The sequence below is a fragment of the Ahaetulla prasina genome, chromosome 2, assembly GCF_028640845.1.
Source record: "Ahaetulla prasina isolate Xishuangbanna chromosome 2, ASM2864084v1, whole genome shotgun sequence".
Taxonomy (NCBI): Eukaryota; Metazoa; Chordata; class Lepidosauria; order Squamata; family Colubridae; genus Ahaetulla; species Ahaetulla prasina.
This window is the reverse complement of record NC_080540.1, coordinates 78,409,372-78,436,714: the sequence shown is the minus strand read 5'-3', so window position 1 is coordinate 78,436,714 and position 27,343 is coordinate 78,409,372. Positions and strand designations below refer to the sequence as shown.

At 40.9% G+C, this 27,343-nt stretch overlaps 1 protein-coding gene across 7 annotated transcripts in view; it reads left to right on the top strand.

The window, feature by feature from the left end:
• Nucleotides 1-27,343, top strand: part of SEMA3F (semaphorin 3F) — a 159,070-nt gene that overhangs the window by 80,319 nt on the left and 51,408 nt on the right. The window lies entirely within an intron of this gene.

Here is a 27,343-nt window from a genome sequence, read left to right as displayed (position 1 = left end):
AGAAGCATAGCACAAAACGCTCGGCCTGAGGGCATTTCAGAAGAGAACCTGTCTCATTTCTTTAGTCAGTAAACTAACACCATCAGTCCCTGGTGCATTCATCCCAAACCGCAGCAGTATGTGCACTGTATGTATTTCAGGCTCTGGGCATCATCTAGAACAGGGGTCTCCAACCTTGGTCCCTTTAAGACTTGTGGACTTCAACTCCCAGAGTCCCTCAGCCAGCAAATCTGGCTGAGGAACTCTGGGAGTTGAAGTCCACAAGTGTTCTATCCCCCCTCGTCTCTGTCCGAGCGATGGCTTAATTAGCCGGCACTATCAGCTCTGGCAGCAAACTAGCGAGCGTATGCCAAGTGACTCTGTTATCGCCCTTGATGCCGATGAGTCACCCAGGAACAAACAGTACTTCAGCTCTAGTTAAGCAGTTGATTTGCCTGCTACGAAGAGGCATAGCAGCCCTCGCTGGTTTTATATCCTGTGGGGTGTGGCTCCATGACTCATCCCTTCCTAGGCCTGCCCCATCCCTGCTTCTGTTGTTCCCGCCTCTCCTGCCTACTAAACCTAGGGTCCAGCCAGGCCTGATTGCCATCAGCTGGGTCTGGAGGGGTGGCCTGGGGGAAGAGTCAGGGGACAGAAGCCTCGTTATCTCCTCCACTGGCCTGCCTCTGGCTCCTGGAGCTGAGCCAGGGAAGCCGGTGCTCCCAAGGTAAGTCCTGATGGCCCTTCCCCCTCACTTTCCAAGTCATTTTCTGGCAGGGGGCCCGGCTCGAGGGCGCAGACACAACAACAAGTCTTAAAGGGACCAAGGTTGGAGACGCCTGATCTAGAACCATTTGGAAGAAATTAGGCAGGCCCAGCAATTTCCTAAGTTTCCCTGAGTTCAGATTCAGTAGCCAGTCTCTAGTCCGATCTCAGGAAAGGAAGAAATAGAATTTGCACAGCTGTTTTAGGGAGCCATTTCCAGCCATTTTGTACATGAAGAGGATTCTGCTTCAATGGCCTCTTGGGCCTGCTTCTGAGCAAGTCTGCCGGACATCGTAACATGCTTTCTATCTCATGTCAAGAAGCTGTCCTGAGGCCTGCTTCATCAAATAATTATCCAGCTAGTTCTCAAATAATATCAACAAATCTGCCCCAAACAAGCAATCCATCATCCTTATTGGAAACAGATCGGAGAGGCATAAACAATCTCAGCCTGGCCTCTGGATCTCCCGCATTCACTCTGTTTGTGTGTGCATGCGTGTGTAAGCTGTGCTCCCATCAGTTGGGCTTCCATGGCCAGCTGCACTGAATAAAACAAATGCGGATTCATTAATTACCAAGCTTTCCATCAGGAAGGCCTCTAGAGAGCACATCACCCTCCAAAATCTGGGCTGTCTTGCCTCAGGTCAGGAAAAGCCTTTTTCTCATTTAAGGCAACATGAACTTTGGGGAAAGGAAACACATCATTCAATCGAGAAGAGATGCAGGGGCTGGGGAGACCCCAAGGGAGTGAAGTTCAGGGGCAGTGGTAGCTGCTGATTGAATATCCTGAGAAGCAAGATGAGTCCTGGCATGGCTGAGAAAGGAGGATGCATTGGACTTTGTCACGCATTAGAGCCTTCTTGTTTCTCCTCTATTTATCTGATAACTGTGAATCACTTCAGCCGGTAAAATATCAATTCATTTCCTTCCACAGAAACACTCCCTTTACCATGGAAATGGCTCCATTGTCAGTTTGCTACTGTCACCTCGCTCCTTTCTTCTTCCATTTTTCCCTTACTAAGAATAGTTGAAAGGAGAATGAGTCATCCAGGAAAATGATGGAAGCATTACGATGCTCTGGCTTCCTGGACTGACTCTCCCATTTCCTTGCTTGTACCGAAATGGGATGCTTCCAAGATACATGACATAAGCTGTAAGTTTACAGGGCCAGGAATTTTCTCCCATTCCAGTATCTAGCACAGAGGTCTTCAAACTTGGCAGCTTTAAGACTTGTGGACTTCAACTCCCAGAATTCTGGGAGCTGAAGTCCACAAGTCTTAAAGCTGCCAAGTTTGAAGATCTCTCATCTAGCATATTGCAAAAGAAATGAAGTAACTCGTAATACGTACCCAAACATATTTCAGTTTTTCTCCAAGCAGGCTCTGCAAGTAATACCTTGTTTTACTTTATTATGTTTCTCACCCTCACCCCCGCCCCAACCTGATATGAATTGCAATAACATCATATTGCTTTATGGTGAGCTCTTATAGCAACCCTGGAGTTTTGGGCTTGAAAATAATTCCAATTAGTTGCAATGGTTCAAAGGCCATTCTATTTTTCTACACACTTCATTTAAAAAAAAAAGGCAATTCTGCAATACATTTCAAAATAAGCAATTTAAGATTGAAATTCTTAATTCAGGGTTATCCTCTAAGGAGAATGAGAAATTAATAACTGTTTCTGAACAAGTGCCCAGAATAAACCCTTACAGTAATTCAAGGAATGCAAACCATACCAGGTCCAAAATCAGCCTATTCTGCACTCCATATCTAGATATTTAGAATTTCAGAATAAAACAGATGCCCTTGGAGATCATTTAGTCAATACCTATGGAGCTCTAGGTTCTGAATCTGCTACTTAAGAGTATAGAGAGGATAAAGGAATACTATGGGCAGTCTGTTCATTGGGAAAGCAAGGTTACCCATAACAGAGATTGGAAATTATGAAATTAGCAGCCTCATATTTGTTACAGCTGAGATCAACCTTCTGCAGTTCATCTTCTACCTGGAGAAGGATGCATTAAAAGACTTCACACTTGTCACAGAAGTGACATCCAGGGCCAGTCAATATACGGATGCCAGCAGAGTCTCCTGAAGAGACCCTTCAGAAGACCAAGTTTTGAACTCCACACTTATGCCTGCTACAGATATAGGTAGGCCAGACAGGTCAGAATAGTAGCAGTTAATGTAAGTTAGGGACCTCTAGTAATATTGAGTGACATTGCAGTTGCCACTTCCCTCTCTCTCTCTCTCTCTCTCTCTCGCTCTCTCTCTCTCTCTCTCTCTCTCACACACACACACACACACACACACACACACACACCAGCAGACCTGACACACGTCCACAGGATAAAAGCAGCTTCTAACATGCCTTGATGGAGTAGTAAAAGAAGAAATATTCAGACACAGGGGGCTGTTGCTTTTGTATGAGACTATTGATTGGTGCTGGAGAAACCAATAGTTCTTTGAAGAGAAATTGGAAAGAGCTGTCTTATTTTTATTTATTTATTTTTCAATCATATCTAAGATAACACATATAAGTATAAACATGATTATGAATACATGGATACGAATAAATAAACGTATTGCTTAACACTGTGTAAGCCGCCCTGAGTCTTCGGAGAAGGGCGGGATATAAATTCAAATTTTTTAAAAAAATGGGGACAGTAGGACAGGGACGGTAGGCACATTGGTGCGTTTATGCACGCCCCTTACAGACCTCTTAGGAATGGGGTGAGCTCAACAGTAGACAGTTTAAGGTTAAAGTTTTGGGGGTTTGAGGAAGAAACCACAAAGTCAGGTAATGCATTCCAGGCATCGACCACTCTGTTGCTGAAGTTGTATTTTCTGCAATCGACTTTGGAGCAGTTTACTATGAGTTTGTATCTATTATATTATATATATATATCTATATAAATATATATATAATTAATTCATATACATATACATATACATATACATATACATATACATATATATATGTATACATATGTATATATATATGTAGATCTTTGGTTATTCGGGTTTTCTCCCGCGTAAAATTGGAAGTATCTTGGCGACATTTCGACGAAGTCTCATTCGTCATCTTCAGGCTTCAGCTTCGTGCTTCTGGGAGCAATGTGTGACTGCAGCTGTTTCTTCCTTTTTAACTGCTAGTTAACCCACTAGCAGTTAAAAAGGAAGAAACAGCTGCATATATATATGTCTTTGGTTGTTTGGGTTTTCTCCCGTGTAAAATTGGAAGTGTCTTGGCGACGTTTCGACGAAGTCTCATTCGTCATCTTCAGGCTTCAGCTTCGTGCTTCTGGGAGCAATGTGTGACTGAAGCCTGAAGCACGAAGCTGAAGCCTGAAGATGACGAATGAGACTTCGTCGAAACGTCGCCAAGACACTTCCAATTTTACACGGGAGAAAACCCGAACAACCAAAGACCTATATACAAACACCCGTGAAAACCTCAGAAAACAAATATATATATATATATATATATATTAGTGCAGGACCTATTTCACAGACAAAAGCCAGGAAAAGCTCCAGACCCAGACAAGATAACTCCTTCTTGCTTAAAGTCTGTGCTGACCAATTGGCTCCCATCTTCACCCATATTTTCAATAAATCACTAGAGATGTGCTACGTTCCTTCTTGCTTCAAACGCTCTACCATCATCCCAGTGCCAAAGAAGCCCACCATCAAGGAACTGAATGACTACATACCAGTTGCTTTAACATCTGTAGTCATGAAAACCTTTGAAAGGCTAGTGCTTTCCTACTTGAAAACCATCATGGATCCACTGTTAGACCCCTTGCAATTTGCATACCGAGCAAATAGATCAATGGATGATGCTGTTAAAAAGGCTCTGCACTACATCCTACAACATCTTGAGTCTCCAAAGACCTATGCAAGGGTCCTCTTTGTAGACTTTCGTTCAGCATTCAATACCATCATTCCAGACACTCTTCTAACTAAACCAGCTACAGGTACCGGAACAGACTTGTAAGTGGATCACAAGCTTCCTAACAAACAGGAAGCAGCAGGTGAAGCTAAGCAAGATCACATCAAATACCTGTACAATTAGCACAAGGGCCCCCCAAGGCTGTGTGCTTTCCCCACTTCTCTCTGTATACCAATGACTGCATCTCCAACGATCCATCTGTTAAGCTACTGAAGTTCACAGATGACACAATAGTGATTGGTCTCATTCGAGACAATGACGAATCCGCATATAGACGAGAGGTCGAACGACTAGCCTTGTGATGCAACCAAAACAATCTGGAACTGAATACACTCAAAACCGTAGAAATGGTGGTAGACTTTAGGAGAAACCCTTCCATACTTCCACCTCTCACAATACTAGACAACACAGTATCAACAGTAGAAACCTTTAAATTTCTAGGTTCTATCATATCGCAAGATCTAAAATGGACGGCTAACATCAAAAACATCATCAAAAAAGGACAACAAAGAATGTTTTTTCTGCGCCAACTCAGTAAGCTCAAACTGCCCAAGGAGCTGCTGATTCAGTTCTACAGAGGAATTATTGAGTCTGTCATTTGCACCTCTATAACTGTCTGGTTCGGTTCAGCAACCTAACAAGAAAGACACAGACTTCAGAGGATAATTAGAACTGCAGCAAAAATAATTGCTACCAACTTGCCTTCCATGCCATCCTGTATATTGCACGAATCAAGAAGAGGGCCGTGAAAATATTTACAGATCCCTCACATCCAGGACATAAACTGTTTCAACTCCTACCCTCAACACGACACTATAGAGCACTGCACACCAGAACAACTAGACACAAGAACAGTTTTTTCCCGAAGGACATCATTCTGCTAAACAAATAATTCCCTCAACACTGTCAAACTATTTATTAAATCTGCACTACTATTAATCTTCTCATTGGTCCCATCACCAATCTCTTTCCACTTATGACTGTATGACTGTAACTTTGTTGCTGGTAATCCTTATGATTTATATTGATATATTGACCATCATTTGTGTTGTAAATGTTGTACCTTGATGAACGTATCTTTTCTTTTATGTAGACTGAGAGCATATGCACCAAGACAAATTCCTTGTGTGTCCAATCACACTTGGCCAATAAAAAATTCTATTCTATTCTGTTCTGTTCTGTTCTGTTCTGTTCTGTTCTGTTCTGTTCTATTCTATTCTATGTGCTCGTGTATTGTCATGGTTGAAGCTGAAGTAGTCATTAACAGGTAAGACATTTTAGCAGATAATTTTATGTACTATGCTTAGGTCATACCGAAGGTGGCGTAATTCTAAGTTGTCTAAGGCCAAAATTTCAATTCTGGTGGCATAAGGTATTCTATTGTGAGCAGAGGAGTGGAGGACTCTTCTCGTGAAATATCTCTGGACTCTCAATTGTATTAATGTCCTATATGCAGTGTGGGTTCCATACAGATGAACTGTATTCAAGAATTGGTCTAGCAAATGTTTTGTATGCTCTGGTTAACAGTACAATATTAGCAGAGAAGAAGCTACGCAAGATTAGGTTAACAACTCTCAATGCCTTTTTGGCAATGAAAAAGAAATTAAGACCTTTTCAGGATTCTCTTTATGCAGTATGCCAAAAAGAACTTCCCATGCTCTTGGGGCAGCAAGTTTGTGCTAAACCAGACATTCCAAAATGCAGCACAATCATGTTCGTTGCAGAGTATATTTATGATACCACCTGTAATAATATTACAGCCCAGCCATTAATTTTTGCTCCAAGGAGTATGTGGTTTGGATGTGGCTATATATTTGTTATCCTCAGTGCAGACAGTGATAAAGTACTAGACCATAATAAGCAAATGGTGAGGAATTACGTGTACATCTCCCCCTGTTCAGGAATGTCATGAGGACCGCTCACTTTCCATTTTCTACAAAATAAGTCTTAAAGAGGCAAGGGAATTCATGCTGTTTGGCTGATACATTTGTTATTATACGACATATTATGCTGGGATCTACTTCTGTGAGGTAAACTGCCGGAAATGAAGTGATTCATAGAGTTGAGAGTTGCCATTCAAGAAACTGAAGGTGGCATTTGGATAAAGGCACTTTTGTTCAGAGAAAAAGCATAAAAAGCCCTATATCTTGTTCCCACTATGCTGTTGGCTGTATCTCAGTGTGTATGTCTTTACAGCAGCCTTGATGATCAAACACAGTCTTGCCCGGAAGGTTTTGCTTCTGTTACATTGGATATTTCTGGGGCTATGAAAACTGTCTCAATTAGTTCTTCAATTTTAGAACCAATCCATTAAAATGAATGAAACATAAATCAGTACAGTTGTTGCTGGGTTTCAGTGCATTATATTTTTCAGGAGAATTGTTTCCCACCCAGCCAACCGAGACCTAGTATATTCCAAGGAACACAGACTGGAGAAAGCTTGTAGATGATGGATTCAGTTGTGTGCACAGACTTTATAACCACTAAGTCGATTTGTCAGGAGTATCTAGGTCTAACCCACATAGGTGTAACCACAAAGTCAATTTGGCAGGTGTGCATAGTCCGGATAGGGACTGTGAAAGCAGTTATGCCAAGGGCTGTGAGCATCATTGTGTCTCATTCCAAATGGCTGGAAGCTAAAGTTGCCTTGTAAGGATTTACTAGATGACTGCTCCACAAAGCCAGGTACTGGCCATGCACAGATCATCTCTGATCTGATTCGAATCATTGATTTGATTCAGATGAGCCAGTTGATCCAGTTCTACAAAGTACAAATTGGTTCTAACCAAGTATCAGAGCAGGTCCGTTCTATTTTCCATATCAACATATGTGTGCACCATCTATTTGGAACTGCCCAATCTGATGATTCAGTTTGACTTTCTAATTCATACCAGAGTGTCAATTTGATTGAAAGATTCGATTGCCTTGAGTTCAAATTAAATCTCCACGCTGGAGGTTTATGCAGACTATTATTACTTCAGAGAAAGCTAAGTATGAATCAGAGACCGTATTTCAGCTGATGTTGGTATTTAGATTGATCTTCTCCGCCTTTCTACATTCCAGTTAAATGAAGACAGGACTGATAATAACTGATAAAGAGATGGACATCTTTTTCCAGGCAGTCTTCTGCTCCCCTTTTCTTGGAAATGACGTAACCAGCAGTCACACAATACCTGGCTTGAGCCTGCCTGCCTTTCAGACACACACACACACACACACACACACACACACACACACACACACACACACAGAGCTTACTAGGCTGTGACGCTAAAGTTAATGAGAACCTGCCATGCCCTTTACTTGGTCTGCTTGCAAAGGCACAGGGGGGTTTCCTTCTCTGATGGGTGCTTTACTTGCTTGATGGGATGTCTAATGCAAAGGGACAGCAGCCAGCATAAGAGCTCCAGCAGGCCCACAGCACTCAGGGAACTGACTGGCACACTGTTCACTGGAGAGCAGAACAATCTGTATTTCTGTGCTACTGCTAATTTACTTTAATTATTTCTTGTCTAGGTATGAGTGACTGAACCACTGAGCAGTTCCCTCCCCCTTCTTACAGGAATTATGTCAGAGCTGCTCTTCTTTATATAACTGCGTACATACAGTACCAATTCTTTTCTGGGTTCTGTTCAAGGATCAGCTGCATTCAAAGCTGCATTAATATGTGAATGATTATTGTATAATGCTAGCCATGTTGTTGTTTCATCAGCTTTACTATAGAGACATACTTCCGTATGTCACAATTAACATTAGACCTAGCAAGTTTGGGGGAAATGCATGAAGAATCTTCTTTCTCTCAGACTTGCAATTAATCTAAAATTACGAAGTTTGTGCTTTGCAATTTATTTTTATATGACTCTGTGTTTTGTTCCTTCAGTTCAGTTACTTCATTGTGATGGAGTTTTTTAATCTTTACTCTACTGGGTTCTGATCTGTGGATCTGAGACAGTTATTCAGCTTAGATCTGATGATACAGATCCAGCAAGATTCTGGTTTGATTATGGGAGTTTTTCTGCTTTGACCTCTTTAAGAACAAGTATAATGTTTCATTGATATTTAAGTTAGTGCTGTAGAGATTTTACTTTCTGGTGATAAAGGAGGTTTATTATAAATGCTGTGTATGGTGTGTGCAATATTCCCTGAATTTTAGATACTTGGTTTCTGAGAAGTACAGGCCACATGAGAACTGCATGTGTAAAGATTCTTCCTGAGTTAATAGGTTCAATAATCTCTATAAGATATCATGTTACTTTAGCATTCAATGAGCAAGTTCTTAGCGTTCATGATCTAGGGATACCACTAATAAATAATCTAGTCTGAAGGTTGAAATATATGATCGATGAAGCAGAATAATTCAATTATAATAAAATTTTAAAATATGCTTTTTAAAAAGATGGATTGTACCTTGTCTTCCTCCTAAAATATTTGCTGCTTTTTTTCTTGCTTTTTAAACAATTTTACATGGCAAATGGCAACAAAAAACTAAAACTGGGTGTGTTTATACAACATGGATATTGAATTTACCGTATATACTCGAGTATAAGCCGAGTTTTTCAGCACGTTTTTTGTGCTGAAAAACGTCCCCTCGGCTTATACTCGAGTATATACGGCTTATACTCGAGTTTTTTTTTCTTCTTCTTTTTTTCACATTATACCGGATGGTGCAAACTTGGCGGGCTTTTGCATTAGCGCGGGGAAGCCCTGCCGGTGCAGTGAGAGGGCGGGGCGGGGGAGCCGCCAGCCTTCTCGGCTGAGGGAGGGAGGCTTTCCCTGACCGGTAGCTGCCTCATTTCCCTCCCTCGGCTTATACTCGAGTCCCCAGTTTACCCCAGTTTTTTTGGGTAAAATTGGGGACCTCGGCTTATACTCGGATCGGCTTATATTCGAGTATATACGGTATCCACTCAATTCACACAGCTTGGAAACCAAAGCAAAGCAAAATAAAACAAAATAAAAAACTGAACTAAGTCTAAATCTTATCAACATTAGTATATTGTTTGAATGCAACTGCTAATTCTTTAGCAGATCATTTAAGCACATTGTGTGAACACGGGTTCTGCATTTTATGGCCTCAATTCAAGTAAAATACTTACTTGGAGCACTGTGATAGATTATGAACTGGTATGTTATCATTGATCGTTTTGCTGAAGTTATACATAAGGAACCATGCCTTTAAAAAAAATGCAGTGAGCTGCTGCCAACAAACGAATTGACAAATCACATGGCAATGCTGTCAGTCATCCTTCCTGATCACTGTAATTTGGGAGTGCAGTCAGAGAATTTCCATTATTCATTTTTCAGATTCAAAGAAGGGAGGAGAAATGTACGGTTACTTCCAGTGACTGGTCAGCTGTTTGCATCATTATGAGCTTGGAGAATAAGCGGTGAGAGATGTACCTAGCTCGAGGATTGTAAAGCAATTATAGTTGCTCATTAGTGTTTCTAAACACTTCTGTGAATTATTAAAGTGTATTCAGATGAAGAAGGATGAGAACAGATATAACCAAGGTGCCAAGAATCTAGACGGTCAAACAAAAGAACCAGGAGCAGAAGGCTGAAGACCCCAGATTACAATATTAGGACTGAGATCTTTCTATATATTAGGACAACAGCATCTGAGATTGGCGCTGGACCCAGGCTGAGTTGTTTTTCCAAAGGAAATGCTGAGAATTGTTTCCTTTGGAGCTGTGGCAGGCAATTTTCCCATGGATGGGAACTTTTGCTTATGCCATCTCCTGATTCTATAGATACCCTCCCTCCCTGCCTGCAGCAGTCAAGGCACCATTGATCCTTGCTGCTGCTTTCCCATGAATCTTTTCCTCCTCGTGCATTGAGCACTTTTCCCCCCTTTATCCTCACAGCATAAATGGATACAGCAGTATGAATTGCTGGCTGCTGTCAACTTTTGCACCTTTCCATTGGCCTGCTAGACGGAGCACTGGCTGACACAGGGAGAGCTCTGTGCAATGAAAACAGGGAAGTGTAATAGCTGTTTCAAGGGATTCGAGATGCACAGCCAGTAGCAGTGTAGAATTGCTCTGAAATTATTTTTTCTGCTCTGCTACAACTTCCTAAGGTTTCTTTGAATTGAATGATATAACCCTCACTCTATTCCTCCACCCCACCCCCGACTTCTGTTCCTATAATTCTGCCAGGTCCATATGAAGAGATTAGAAAAAGACTTCAGAAAAATGTCTTATGAACTTAAAGAGAGGCTCTGTCTATTTGTCTGTCTGTCTATCATCTATCTATTACATTCCTATGCAACCCATTTCACAGACACAGTGACTCTGACGGCTTACAATATAATAAAAAGTAAAAAATAACCAATTAAAATTAGAAAAGTTGAATAGAAAAGCTAAAAACCAAGATGACAGGTGGCCTGGGGTTGGGGGAGATCTTCTCTACTTGCACCAGGCCCCTGTCAGAATCCAATGCTAAGTGGCAGAACCAAGTTTTTCAATATTTTAGAAGGCCAGGTATGTAGAGATATGGACCACACTTCCTGTGGGCAGAGGCCACAGCAGAAAAGGCTCTTCTCTTGGACCCTGCCAGTTGAAATTCTTTGGCCAATGGGATCCAGAGTAGGCCCTTTCCATTGGAGGGAGTGGAGGAGGTAATCCCATTGGAGTGACACAGTTCCTCAGACACCTTGGATTCATGCCACAAAGGGCTTAAAAGGTAATCACCAACATCTTGCATTGGACCCAGAAGCAAACTGGCAGCCAGTGCAGCCCATGTAATAGCAGTGTCACACATGAGCCACCTCACGGGCCTCCAGAATTATCCATGCCTCTGCTTTCTGTACTAGTTGCAGCTTCCAAATATTTTTCAAGACAATGTAGAGCACATGGTAGTAATCCAACCAGGCATGAGTGACTACACGCAGAGCCTCATAATCCCAGGAAAGGATACAGCTGGCGCCCAACACAAATTTGCACAAAGGGTCTCCTAGCCACCCTACTACCTCCTCCTTGAGCAGGAATTGCTAGTCTAGGAGACCCCAGATTGTGCACCAAATCTGTCTGGGGTAATGCAATCCCAGAACTAAATATGATAAACCAGGGGTGAAATCCAGCAGGTTCTGACAGGTTCTGGAGAAGTGGTAGTGGAAATTTTGAGCAGTTCAGAGAACTGGCCCAGAGTGGGGTGGGAATGGAGATTTTGCAATATCCTTCCCCCAGGAATGGGGAGGGAATGGAGATTTTGCAGTATCCTTCCTCTGCCACGCCCGCCAAGCCACACCATGTCCACCAAGCCATGCCTACAGAACCGGTACTAAAAAAAATTTGAATTCCACCACTGTAATAAATCCCCCCTGCATTAACCAAGGTTCAGCTGAAGCCTGTTGTCCCGTATCCAAAATCCTATAGCAAACCCCCATCCAAACCCCTTTTTGCATAAGATGGAAAATATAACTTCCATTTGAAAAGTTAGTATCAAGTTTCAGGAACAGCCATATTTCAGTGATAAGGCATGTGTTTTGCATGCAGAACATCTGAAGTTTCATCCTCATCTTTCTAAGTAAATCTGGAAAAACTCTTGTCTGGAAATCTAAAGAGCTGCTGCCAAGGATATAAATATTAACAAACCGCAAGGATGAATGATCTGAATCCATGAAATATAGATTCTTGTATTCCTTATATAGGGAACAGCTCCATGCCCTGGTTCCTCCCTATTTTTCCTATGTGGCATCGACACCTTAAGAGAACTGAGTTCATGCTATTGGTACACCAGTGTTCTGGTACACTTCCATTGCTGGATATTGTGATGCTACATAAGTTCTCTACAGAGTCAATAACTAATCCAGGTTATTCATTGACACAAATGGACTGAGGCAGGCTCAGGGATTGGCGGGGGGGGGGGAGGCAGGGAGAAGCATGTGAGGAACGCAGGGGCCCCTGCTTTCCTCTGAGGTAGCAACAGCTGGGGAGGATGCAGAAAAGGCAGAACCCAAACAAGGTTTAATACTTCTCCGGCCTCATTCACCCTTTCCTGGTCTACCCCCCTGCCTGCTATATGGGGGGCCTTCCAAATGCTGCCCTGCTTCAGTGCACTGACAGGGAAATTATGGAAGAAACAGATGTTGGAGTTGCTGCCAGATCTTTCATCCAGATGTTTGTTTGTGTTGAACACAGACACAAATACAGACTCACCCTTGCACTGACATTTGGCCACACTGAGAGTTGCACATGCATTTTCTGTCACATGGTTTTCTTAAGAATTGGATGAATGAATATATTCAGAAAAAAGGCCATCACATGTAACTCTTATCTATATTTCTTGATTCATGGAGCCTGTCAATGCACACACATTTGCATGTGCCGTTCCAAACACATCAATTCTGCCATTAAAGACTTTCCAAATGATTAAAACAGTATTTTTTTTAAAGATAATTCTGTTTCTTTTCATTGTGACAGAAAATGAAGAACCGAGTTCAGTATTGAAAGCAATAGAGTCTTTAAAAACCAGCTCACCTCCTGGCAACTTCATAGGTACCACCATATTGGCAACATTATGGTTTGCCACTGGCTTCTTCCAAGCATAATGGGTAAAGGAAACACATTTCATTCACTACTCTGAATTTAAGTATAAATAATATGACATTTATGAAATAACGAAGTAAGGGTGGGAAGAGGTTGGCAAACAGTTTAAGTTAGCCTTCCCCAACTGGGTGGCTTCCAGATGTGTTTGACCAACTCTGAGAATTACTAGAGATTTATGGGAGTTGAAAACCAATATATCTGAAAGGCACTAGATTGGGGAAAACTGCATTAAGTTCATGGATCATGGTTTAGATAGGTGTTTCTGCACTGCAGTAAGCAATGTTTTCCCACAAAACCACATTCTACTCTGGATTCATAAGTCAGAGCTGCCCCAGATGTTTTGCTGAGTAGTGTAAGAGACAGCCCTTCCCATTGGTTCACAAAGAACAGCCAACAAACTGGCAGTCAACTGTTACTTCAACAGAGTCAGTGTATTTCACTGTCCCAGAGGACAGCACACCAGCCACATGGCAAAGAGCTCTACCCAAACTCCCGCATCCATTCCATTTGTTCAGTCTTGGCCTGCTGCCTCTTCAGACTGGGTTGGTGTGGTCTTGCAAGAAGAGCCTCAAGTTGCTCCTCACATTGGTTGCTGAAAGGCATGGCTACAGGCTTCTGCTCTACTTCCTTCCTCACTCCAATATTCAGTGTTTTGTGACATTCCTGGCACGGCTTAGTCAGTCATTCTTCTGAATGGCTTGGAAATTCTTGGGGAACTTTCAACAGGAAAGAGTTTTGTTTTTAATCACGTGTGTCTTAATTATCTGGGGGGTAATCTTCTAGAATTGAGATGAAATGATATTTTTTTTAGAACAACAAGAACCTGCATCATTCTTTTTGTTGCTAGGTGATTATAAGTAGGCAAGCTGCATTCCCATTTTATAGGAAAGTGTTTTGTGACAGGCAGGAGATTCCCTTGCAGTCTGGCTATCTACAAACAGAGAGTGTTTAATTTCATAAAGAGAGAGAGGAGCCAAGTATTCATCCTCTTTATGCCCAGGCTACACAAGACATGGATATCATTCATTTTTTAAAAGAATTAATGTATAATCAGAAGCCCATAAGCAGCCTGCAATTAAACTGGAAACTAGGATATGTGAGAAAGTAACCCTGTTATGCTAACCATTGTGTGGCTCCTGATTTTTCACCCACAACTGCTTCCAGTATTTTGCTTTAGGGGAAAAGGTTGTTGTTGTTGTTAGTTGCGAAGTCGTGTCGGACCCATCGTGACCCCATGGACAACATTCCTCCATTCCTATCCTCTACCATCCTCTGGTGTCCATTTAAGCTCATGCCTACTGCTTCAGTGACTCCATCCAGCCACTTCGTTCTCTGTCGTCCCTTTCTTCTTTTGCCCTCAATCTTTCCCAGCATTAAGTAGTTCTCCAGTGAGTCCTTCCTTCTCATTAGGTGGCCAAAGTATTTCAGTTTCATCTTCAGGATCTGGCCTGAAAAGGTATGTAGGGTAATTAAATATTGGGCCAAGGGTGGGGAGTTATTTGAGCTTGGCGACATATGGATACTTGAGCTTGATTGGCGCATCTGAATTCTTGTCTGTTTTCAAAACAGACCCTGATGAAATTTGGTGAGTTCTTAGCCCCTGCAAAAATATTGTTTCCATTCTTTTCAAGGAGCACAGAGAGAAAAGCATGTCAGATTTTTACAGAACAGCTTTGAGTCATTTCCCTTTCCACAGTGTGAGGTAGAAAACATTTTCTTGCTCCAGATGCCTATTGTTCCTTTTTTTTTCTCCCACTTTTTATTTTTTAATAGTGATTCCTGTTGTTCAGGTGAAAGGAGTCTCTTGGCCCTGGAAATTAAACAGGCCAGGCCTGGCCTGGCACTGAAAACAATCATCACTGCTTAGACCCCCACTGTGTCTTGTGTCACTTCCTACAATTTCTGGAAAAGTTAGAACTCGGAGGGAAAGAAATCTGTATAGCAAAAATATCTCTCCTCAGGCATATTAGTTTCTCCTCCCTCCCCTTTCTTGTTGGAGTACTTGGATGACCTTGAAAGGCTTATTATTTCAGCAATAACGGGCATAGTTGAGATTGCAGCAACTCAGAAGAGAAATGAAAACAGGCACATTCCGCTGGGTTGCTTTTTTTTCTTTCTTTCAAAGAATGTAAATGGATTTGGAGTTTCAAGGAACAGGAGGGCCCCAGCGCAGTCAGGGGTTTCGGAGGCAATGGCTGCTTTACTGGTGCCAGTCGGTGGTCAGATCAACGGATGTATCACCACCAGTCAGCACCATCGCCACCACCTTCCTTGCCTTATGAGTGGGTATGAAAAGGTTGTCACTGGGATTTTGCCATGCCAGAAGGTCTTAGGTAGCTTTGGATACTTTCAACATAAAATGTTATGTTAAAACGTAAAAAGTTAATTCAGTAATGCAAAATATCATTTAGGGGGAAAATGACATAACCGATGCCTTCACGCAACTATTATCTATCATTCTTGCATTCTGCTTTGTGTCCTTATTAACATATTTAATCTGTACGTTAAAATTCTATGTATAATAAAAGATTAACACAATTAAACCAGGATAACAAAAGAGCAGCCAAAACCCTTCAAACAGACTGAGATTTGCATGTGTAATGACGGCTGAATAATTTTTGTGTTTACTGTGGTGAAGTGTTGGCACCAGGTGAACTTTCTCACTTATGGGGTATTCTACCACCTGACCCGACTGCTGAGAAGAATGTGCCACTAACAGAAAGAGGTATATAGATCACACACTGCAGAACACTGCATGTTTTGAATAAACCACACTGGCTTGGTTCACATATTGTGGTATGATGCCATGAACCACAGTTTATAAACTGACTTTTTTTTTTAAAAAAAGGTCATTAATGTGCAAAGTGATCTAGATCTTATTTCAGAAGGCCTTCGGTATTGTAGACTGGCTATTAGTTTGAAACTGGCTAATTATCATGTTATTTTGGAATTGCCTAAATATTGCCAACCTTTCTCCTAGACCCCCTTTAATATAGTGCCATCTGCCTTCTGGATTTAATAAGACTCTTCTTAAAGTACAAACACACCTGTGAAGATCAAGTATGTTCAAGACTGATAGCTACATCTTACTTTATGTAAACCTACTGGATCCTGGCAGCAATCCTGATGTCTAAAGATGATGCCTATTTCTTTAAGGTGAATGATGCCTATTTCTTTAAGGTGACATAGTGAACTTCACAGTCCAAATCGAACCCTCTATCTCCTACTCAGCAGTAACTATTCTAGCATGTACATTGATTCTGTGACATGTTCTTCTAATAATGTCTAATCATATATTTCAAGCAAAAAAGCCAAAGAATAGATATTATTTACCAGCTAGCAGGTAAAAGAAAGGTTGGTGGGGCTGGGTGGATAAAAATATGAATGGGTGAGAGTATTACTAGGCAGAGGAAGGCCTGCTGTATTTCTGGTTACACTGAGGATGATAATGAAACTCTGGCTTGTACCCAAGGCATCTGTAGCACTCCTGGCTGCCATCTGTGTGCCTCATTTAGTGCCTGAATATTCATGACCCTCATTAAACTCTTTCAAGCACTTCTCTAGCATTGGAACTAAAAATAGCTTATGGAAGAGGGAAAATTTCCTCCCCCTATGTACTATAAGATAGAATCTGGAACTTGGTTAACATGTAGGGCTGCCTCTTTTCTCCTGAAAAATATATTTCAAAAATGTGAGCTGTAAAGATATTGACACTTGCTAGGACATGCGTGATGGTGATTTAATACTTCCGTGGCTTCATGTGCTGTTGATTTTCTCCTGGGTGGGTTCTTGGAGGAGCTACAGCAAGACTATCTTCTTGACTACACGATATTGCTTGTCACAAAATAATTGGGACGAGGAGCTCTTTAAGGATTGAAAAATCTGCTCATGTGTGAAATGCACAAGCAGGGTTGCAGTCATAAAATGAATTTTTATTACTAGCCTTAAATTCACCCCCGAAACATGCACTTTCAAGCTGGTTGTTGCAATTTAAAAGTTTGATTTTCAAAAACCCACTAGATCTTAAAATCCTTTGATGAAAAACAACAAATTAATATTATGCAGCAAGTAGTATTTCTGGCATAATGTGATTTTCACCCAAACCCCTTTACACGGACTTCTACAACTGATCATGAATGAGTTGTGAATGAGCTTAAATGAGCAAAATAGGATATTTGGGGAGAAGTATATTATTCATTTCTCCCCTCCCAAGGCTGAATATAGGGAGAATCAAAATGACTGGATGTAGGGAATTAGTTATATGGAGGCCAGAGTAGGCAGGCAGAGGGAAAGAATAGATGGGGTTGGCCGATTGCTTGTTAAGCAGTGAAGCAGCTAATGCCACCCAGCGTTCAGGATTCCTGAGAAATGACATCTGCAGGGTTCCTCCTTCCAAGAAGACAAGTGCACTCACAGAATCCCTAGACACAGATAGAAGAAATGTTTCCTTTTGGATGACTTCTTTGCATATGCTTTCTACTGTATCCATTCACTGAGGTCAGTGAATCCTATGGGCCAAGTGAGCCAACCTCACCACAAGAGATTTGGAGGTGCAGGGCATCATTGCCACACACGTTGAGGACCATTACAAGTCAGAAGATGTAATGTAATATAAAATGCACAACTGGAGGCCCTGGATATTCCCTACATGCACTCCTCCCGAAGTATTGGGTGTAGATACCCTGAGCCCCTCTAAACTTGTCCACCACTTTTATTTTTGGATGTGGCAAAATGTCACTGGGTGACTAGTTGCCTCAAGTAAGCACTAATGAAATCGATTTTATGTTGTCCTGGTAACAATATCTGCTAGTCTGTTTTGTTTTAAAATTAAAGTTAAGCTATAGACAATTCTCTCTCTTCTCTCAGTGCAAAGGAAGACCAGACCAAATCTTCGCCTGAGTGCAAAGACTGTTTCCCTATAGTGTGCATATACAAAGATCAACCCATGACCCAACAATAACACCTCCATCTAGTTACCCCTTACTGGATGATTTTTCAGAATTTGGAATGTAACATCATCACTCCTCCAAGTACTTAAGTAAAACTATGTGTGGCATGCGTCCTCCCTACCATTTTTGTGTGTTTTTTGTCAAAAAAGTGAAGTGTTTCTCAGTTGCTGTTAGGATGGGGAGGCTTCCCACTTCTTCCCAATACTGTTTGCTTATTCTCCGTGCCAGATATGTGACTAAATTATGGGAGGCAAATGCTGCCATCTCAAATTTGAGCCTTACAGGAATTCTTTATGGAGCAAGAGGTTTCCCCCCTCCTAAATATCTAAGATCTTTTCTTCTATAGAACTTTGCACTTGGGAATTTTTTTTTAATGGCCGGGTGCCAAAGAGAACCATCAAGAATCAAAGTGTGGAGGACAGATAGAATGGAAGAGAAAGAGGTGTGAGTAGCTTGGGCATATTCCAGGGAGAAACATTTTTTTCCATACACCAGCAGTGTGATATAAAATAATTTTCTGTCTTACTGTGCTTAAACAAAGCAAGCCCCAGCCCAGCTTTGAGACTGAGATATGTGGAATTAATCTCCTTATATATTTGACTGAAGGTAACCAGTGGTGCTTTGCTGCCCCCTTGGCTGAAATGAGTGAGTTTCGGAGTAGCAGCTTTCTAACTTTTCCAGCACTTCTGTTTCCGAGACATATAAGAGTCTCACTAAGTAGGCTTCTAGTCTATGTTTTTTGAGGGTCATTGATGATATTTGTTCCAGGCCACACTTTGAGGGAGTCTTACACTGCTCAAGTTTGGAAATGATCTTATAATATTTCTATTCAAGTTAGTAAAATAAACTAGTTAAGTTGAAATATAATTTCTGGAGTTCCTTTCAGATTTAGCCTACCTCACACATTATAATTGACTTGCTGTTCACTGAAGTAGTCAAAAAAGTTGAAGACAAAAATTGTATTGCCATAGGAAGCAGTGAGAGTAAATGGATGAAAGGGGCTCTAGGGAGCACTCATTTCATGGGTTCTTCAAAATCTTTAAAATGTCTTACTTTAGCCCTGGGGAAATTCTGCAATGCCTGAATCCAGAGTGATTAGTGTGTTCACTGCAACCTAAAACAAAGTCTCAACTAAAATCTCAAGTCCTTTCTTCAATATCAACAGAGAAAAGTTAGTAAAATGTTACAGCCACCTAAAACCCAAACAGGGACTTGGAAATTTCATGGAGAGCACAAAACATCCAAGTCACTCTTTGGGTTTTAGGTGACTCCAACATTTGACTAACTAATACATATGTTTATATATTTGTGTATCTATTTGTCAGATATTTCAGACAAACCTGACTTTGTTTTACTGCTTAGCTTATTACCTCCGAGGCTCTAAATTTCTAGTATTATCTTGGTTGTAGAATACACAAGGGAAGGAGGGAAGTGTCCTGAATCATTAAGCATGGATGTGTGTCTCCAGCTATTGGCTGACAACAGTAGTTGGTTGTGGGATGGTTAATTCTTGCTTATTAGTTCTGCTACTTAATGCTTACAGAAGAAGGCAGCTTTGGTAGAGCAATGATTAGGGCTGACGGAGCATTTCGCAGTGTTTCTCTTGCTTTCAAAGACAGTTTGGCAGTTCAGTCAAGTGGCAGAAACAACATCATACAATACAGGAGGTGAGGATGGCTGGTCTCACCCAAGAAGAGCAAACTAGTTAAGCTAACAAAAGCCGAGCTTTATCTATTGAATAAATCTGTTTAGAGAATTCAAGGCCATTTTGGAAACAATGTTGAAAGCCACTGGGCTAATCTGGTTTTTTTGTTTGCCCTTTCTATAGCCAGTCTTTGGTCCATGACGAAATCTTAGTCCCCTCTCATGGCAGTTAAGCTTCTTTTCTCTGCCTCTTAGGTGGGTTTCTGACACAGGCTTTTTCTGAAAGCAAACTCAGGATTTCTCTTTTGCCACTCTCTTTTGTGGATCATAAATAAGAGACAAAGCCACTCGTACTCCTGTATTTTCAAATACCCACAACCAGTCCTGGTTCCTTCTCTCTGTGCCGTTTTTGATAGATAAGAGCCTTGAATAGTCCTCCCTTAAGTATCAGGGAGGGGAGTGTTGTGCCTCGTCCGCTTTCCCCGCAGCCGGGCCCATCTTATCTGCTTCCGAACGCTGAGGAATGTCCTAGCATGCCTCCTGGCCCCAGCCCTGGCTCCATGCCCAGACAGACCAAGGAGGAAGAAGTGCCTCCAGCCCCCAGCTCTGGCTCCATGCCCAGGCAAACGGAGCAACTAGACCCCTCCCCCTCCCCCACAGCATGTGAGCCTGAGGAAGGTCAATTACCAACAGCTGCAGACTGGAGTGACCCTCGCTTCAGGAGAATTGATAGGCGGCGGCAACAGAAGGAAGAGAGGGGCAGTCCTGGATAAGTGCTGAGTCATGGAGCCACACCCCATGGCCTATATAAAGGATCTGCTTTCTGGCATTCTCTGAGTCAGGCAAAGTCTACCTTATCTTGCTGAAGTCACTTTCTGGTCTCCTGCCTGCCTTGAGAACTTTGCTAGGACTTTGGCAGAGCTGCAGAGGCACACCTGATTCGGATTTCCCTGACCTGGCCGTCAGCGGAGGATGGGACACAACAGGGAGGGCTTAGCCATTATATCTTATTCTCTCGCTGTTGGTGGATGAAATATTTACTTTATGTAGCTGCCTTGATTATCACAGCGTATTTGACTGCTGCTGCTATCTTGAACATCTACCCATTTTCAGTGCATTCTGTTCTTAACCCGTCTTTTGCCTTGAAATTCTGATGCTTGAGCAGGCTATGGTATTGGGATAGTCAAATCATTGGACCTGTGTTCCTAAGTAGGTCAAAAGTTAAAGTCTGACAATTAACACTTCTGATGACTACTCCTTGGAGAGGCAGTTTGATGTAATGGTGAAGCTGCTGGCCTAGAAACCAGGAGACTGTAAATTCTAGGCTTTCCTTAGGCAAGAAAGCAACTTGGGTGATTTTGGGTCCCCCTCCTCTCCCTCCCTCCCTCCCTCCCCACTTCACAGGGTTATGAGGAAAATACCAGGTGGGCGTATTAAGTAGGTTTACAGCTTTCTAAGGTGAGTTGAAAATGTAATAATCATAATTTTGTTTTAGTGTCAGTAAAAAAACAATCAGATGGTTCTCCTTTTTTATCTTATCATTTAAAAAAAAACTTCTGAAGGTGAAAGTCAACTGCCTTTAGGAGAAGTGTTTATGACAAAAAGCAACGACTCCTATGGCCTTATAAGAATTAAGCCATTTGTTATAATGTTTTTCTCAACAGAATCTATACTAGAGGCATTTTGCTGTGAGGCATTCTGATGCAAATATTACTGTTTAATAAAATTGCTACTAAGTGGACCCACCAGTATGAACATCAAATAGTGTCTACTTTGTTAAAATGGGAGTGTGTGAAATACATCCACCAATATACAGTGTTCTAAATCCAAGGAAGCATGCTAAAGGGCGTATGCATTTTGCAGCCTATTGCACTCATGCTCTTTCTCTCTCTTTTTGCATCTATTAATTCCAGCCTTCCCTCCTGTCAATGAAAACAGTGCAGTTAAAGAATTAATATTTCATTTGTTCACATCTGCATAACATCGTTATTGCACAGTGGAAAATAGCCGAAGGGGGGAAAAAGCACAATTTTGAGCTTGCAAACTTCTTTCCTTTAGATTTAAAAAAATTAAGAATTAACTTCTTGCTGATACATATTGTGCTGGATGAATAACTTGTTTATTTTCATAATTTGTTTGGTCCTCTTGTTTCTTTCTCCTCTTAGTGATATCCAACTATTTTAAGCCAATCAAGTGAGGCATGGTGATTCCCTCACTTACCCTGACATCGAAGATGGCAGGGAAGACCCAGCTGTTTTCTTCATACAGCCAGTTCCTGACACCATTCCCACTAGTACCAGAACTAATCTGGCAATACTCTCCTCAGCCTAGTTCTCAAATTCACTCCAAAAGCATAAAAGCATCTTATGGAGAAATTGAATGTTGGAGGAAAAGTGTCAGGAGAACAGGTTAGAGTTTGCATTGGGTGTTTTATGAGTAAGAGTGGCATCACAGTGAGAGCACAAAAGCTCTTTGTGGATTTATCCAGAGGTGGGCAGCACATGAATTAACAACCGATTCGCCCCAGCACCAAGCGTGCGCATATGCATGGCCTTCTGCACATTCACTTTGCTCGCACTCATGCTTACATGCATGCACACGGCTTAAAAAAATGCAGCTAAATAGGTCAGCATAGTGCCAGAGCAGGTGGGCGGGACAGGCCCACACCCCCACCCGCAGGTCACAACTACCAGTTCACCAGAACCTCCTAAATCCCACCCCTCGATTTATCTTAAGGTGCCTCCCCCATATCACCACACACATCCAGCCGCAGAATTGTCTTCACTTCCCATCATAAGAACCATTTGCATGGACTAGGAGTTGTATGTTCTGAGGAATAACATTAGTAATTGGATCTATTAGATATTTTGGGTGTCTTCCTGGAGACTATTGAGCAATGAACAAAGAAGCAATTTTTCTACTTGAATATATAATGCTTTTAAAACTTAAAATGTTTTAAATGGCTTATACTGAATTGCTTATATTTTCATTTGAATGTGCTATACCTGCAAATAAAAAAAACAAACTGATTGATTGATTGATTGATTAATTGACTGACTGATTGATTGAATCTTCTGTTGCTGGCTCATTTCACCTCATAACTGGCTACTTGACATCATGTTCAGATTTCTTGACTTTATACTGAAGAGGGACCCCAATATAGATATCCAAAAACTAGATATTACTAACCTATATCACATATAGAAGTCAACGTGTCACTTAAAAAGCAGAAGTATACCATTGGGCAGGGATGTGGTGTTGCAAGCTTTCGGGAAAGTGCAGAAATATTTCTACAAACTGTTCTTTGTAACCTGTTCCAGTAACTATATCTGGTATAGAAGGGGGCATTGAGAGTAATGTATGCATCAACATAGGTATCCGGAAGGTGTATGATAAGAGTAGTCCATATTTGGGCTTTTGTCTGTTTTAACCAATTGGAATAACTTCTTCTTTTTGCTTATGACAATATCTGTAATCAAAGGTATAAAAGATTATGCTTGAGCCTTGCTTGAGGCTCAGACCTTTGTTTTCCACGTGAGTGGGGGTCTGTGTCCTATTTGCGCAAATAATAAATTAATTCTTGTTTCTCAAATCCTTCATGGTCTTGTCTCCTCACTTTAAGATGAAAGTTTTCTATTACAATACTTTATGCTTTGCTTAATGAAAAAAAGAACAAACTATTCTCTTTCTCTTTCCAGCCAGCAGCAAAATGAAAGTTCATCAGGCTTTTTTTTTTCTGAATCCCAAGAGCTTCACTCACATAGATATATGAAATATCTCTTTCCTTAATGAATCTCCCAGTTTGAAGCTTTCCTGTCTGAAAGAAAGTACTGATTTCAAGTTGCAGAAACAGCCTTTTTTTTCTTTACTAGTTACTCCAGTGTTACCAGCTGGCACTAGATAATAAGGCAAGGCTCATTTTTCAATAAATTTTTCATGAAATTGTTTATTGGAGTACTAATTATTATAGTTCTGGAATTTGCTTTAGTTCTAGAACTAAATACTTTCACAATTCTCTAACATTAAACCCCACTTTTGGATATCTTCTGCTGAAGCAGCATAATTTGGCGGGAAGCAGAGAATAATATTTTTGCTGCCATTTTTAAACAGTATGAGGGAGGAATTGTTGCTATTTAGCACAAATCAGTCAAATATCGGATTATAGATCCATTTCTATCTTTTGCTTCTCGTTAAAGTGGAGAGTTGAGGCTACATTTTATTTCTCTTCCTCCTCCTCCTCTTTCTTTAACAAAAGGCTTTACTCTGGATATTAGAATATCCAGAGTAATGGATATTTTGTTTAGAAAGAAGTTTGGACTGAGCATATTAAAGAAATGCAGCTCTAGATTAGTTTAACTTTGCAAGATTCAAAGCTCTAGGATGTGTGAGCAAGATTGGAGCACATTCTCAAAGTTGTGCATTTGGAATGTAATTATCAAGTGTTCCCATACTTTTGGCAATAATTTCTATAAATGTGGCATAATAAATTGCACTGAATTGTAAACAAATCTCTAACAGCAATATGGGGAAAGATGGAATGGACAAACTCAGTTATCTGACTGTAAGATGACTGGTGTGCTTTATTAATCTTTTTGGTGTGTTAATTCATCACACGAAAATGGTCAATCTCTTATTATGTTTGAATTCAGAATACACTCAGATCTCAAACTAGGCTGCGCTGCTGCCAGCATCTTAACCACTGAGCCACCACACTGCCCCAGGTCACATAATAATTGCCATGAAAACATGGAATGAACAGGTAAACTAAATAACTGAGAACAGGCTATTTATGTAGATCACAACTCCCAGACCATCCCACCAACAGATGGAAGAATTGACAACTAATGTATGTGGAAAGCTGCTATAGACTGGCTTTGGCAATATCCACAGCAGAAGTAGATTTCAGTTCTGGAGAACCGGTAGCAAAAATTTTGAGTAGTTCGGAGAACTGTAGTAAAAATTCTGACTGACCCCACCCCCATCTATTCTCTGCCTCCCAAGTTCCAGCTGATCGGGAGGAAATGGGGATTTTGCAGTAATCTTCCCCTGGAGTGGGAATGGAGATTTTACAGTATCCCTCCTGCCACACTCACCAAGCCACGTTCACATAACCGGTAGTAAAATGTTTGAAACCCACTACTGATATACAGCCTCTTGATGATAATACAATAATTTAAACTATTATAATACAATAATAGTTGAGGAAACAAACTATTCAATAATCCTCAGACCAGAAGTGAGAACAGAATTCTGAATAAGTGTTGGCTCCAATTCTCCTTCTTAAAAGAACTTGTCCAAATTAAGAACGGTGTCTCTGCCTAGGACACTGCACAGACAAGAGGTTCACTGTGGGATACCTGCATTGTCTTATGCCCCCTTCCACAATGAACAGCACACTTACACAAACAAAGGACTTGCATGGGCTCAGTGCCCGTCTATGTAATTAATTCACTGGCAGTTTTGGCAAACAGCTTCCTCAAAGCTTAAATTAATTATTTGTTGTTTTTAAAAGGTAATTATATTGACATATTGTACAGAGGTGTAGGGAACATTCAGTGGCAATTATCAAACACTATGCAGCAGATAAAGCTGCCCTCTTTGCTCTCGATAAGTTGGAAGGCCAATTTCCATGGAGATTTATTTCCAGGAAAGATCTCATTTGAGTGAAATGATTATTCCTCGCTGTATTGATTTGCTTACCCTCATATTCCTCCAGGTTAAAATTCAGTGTCAGTACATTGTAAAAGGAACTGTGGTTAATTATTAGTGTGCTTTTATTTGAAGTTGTCAGGAAGAGTAATGTGTGAGTGGAATCAAGGTGTGAACTCAGTCTCAGGGTCTCCTTCTTGGAGCTGATCTTTGTAGACTCCGTAGATGTAGGATAGTTTTTACAGCAGCACCTAAAATTCATCTGTACATCTGATATGATAATACATATGGATAAACTATGACACTATTTTGTTCCCAAGCTGAATTAAATAGGTAGATTTAGAGGAAAAAGAAAATAATTTATTCATACACAGCTCATTTAGGGGCAGAACGTAGCCTTCCCAAACCTTGCCTCATCTCCTTTTCTATAGAAAACCTATCCAATGCTGACATTCCTGCTCTATAGGTTGAGCTTAATTCAAATTTCTTCCATTGAACTTGAGATCCATGTCTATATGTAGATGTTTAAAGAGAATGGGAAGATGATCATTAATCCAAATAGGCCAGAGAAAAGAGAGTGGAACAGAGTTCCAGAAAATGAATTAGATGGGCCCTGGCAAATAAATAAACATCACTAAGAAGTTAAAGACTAAAGAAGCAACAACAGATTAGGAAGATAGGTCAGACAAACAAAAGGCTAATTCCAAGAAAATAATCAGAAAAAGGAGTAGGACTTAAGAGTCTCAAAGTGTGTCACTTAGACTAGGAGTGAGGTTTTTAGGGGTCTCCAGCATCACTCATTATTGATCACGCTTCATAAGGCTGCTGGAAATTTTAGTTAGCAATTTTTGGAAGACAGTTAAATTTCTCACTCTTAAAATAAACAAAAAAGCCCAAGCTTTGTAAAAAAAAAAAGGTCTTATAATCGGTGCTAAACCACGAATCATTTTCCCTTTCAGAAAATGTATTTTTTTATAAAAAAATAGCCGACCAACCCTACCTCCCAGAATGGCTGGATCAGCATAGTCCAGAAGAAAAAAACTGAACTTTCTTGATATGAAGATTTTTGCACACAGTTACTTGGCAAAGCTTGGACAATCTCAGTATGCCTGATTTGCAAGGAGGCCAGAACTGGAAAATCAAAAACTTAGTTTTTCATATAACTAACATGCTAGGAAGTAAAATCCCATTTTTCAAATGCTCAGTTCCAAATTTGATACTTATTGAAAAGAATACAATGAATATCCAATATGAGGCTGGGTTGTTTCATTGTATGTAAGCCTTAGCAGAAGTTTGAACACTCGTACTGGTGTTTTTAACAGTTGAATATTATACTTCAATTTGCAGAATGTTTTATAGAAAAGCTTTTTTATTTATTTTTTCTCATATGTATCATAGATGTTCTTGGGCCTCACAAATTGAGTATTATTTAGTAGAAAATAATAAGAGTTAAATGCAGTGGAAAGAGGTTCAGCAGGTTCTGACCAGTTCTGGAGAACCGGTAGTGAAAATTTTGAGTAGTTTGAAGAACCGGTAAATACCACCTCTGGCTGGCCCCAACCCCATCTATTCTCTGTCTCCTGAGTCCCAGCTGATCGGGAGGAAATGGGGATTTTGCAGTAACCTTTCGCTGGAGTGGGGTGAGAATGGAGATTTTACAGTATCCTTTGCCACGCCCACCAAGCCATGCCCACCAAGCCACACCCACAGAACCAGTAGTAAAAAAAATTGAATCCCACCACTGAGTGGAAACCCTCAGTTTTCAACAATTCAAGCTAAATCTGATTGATGGGGTCTCATGAAATAGCAATAGACTTATATACCACTTCACAGTGCTTTACAGCCCTTTCAAAGCAG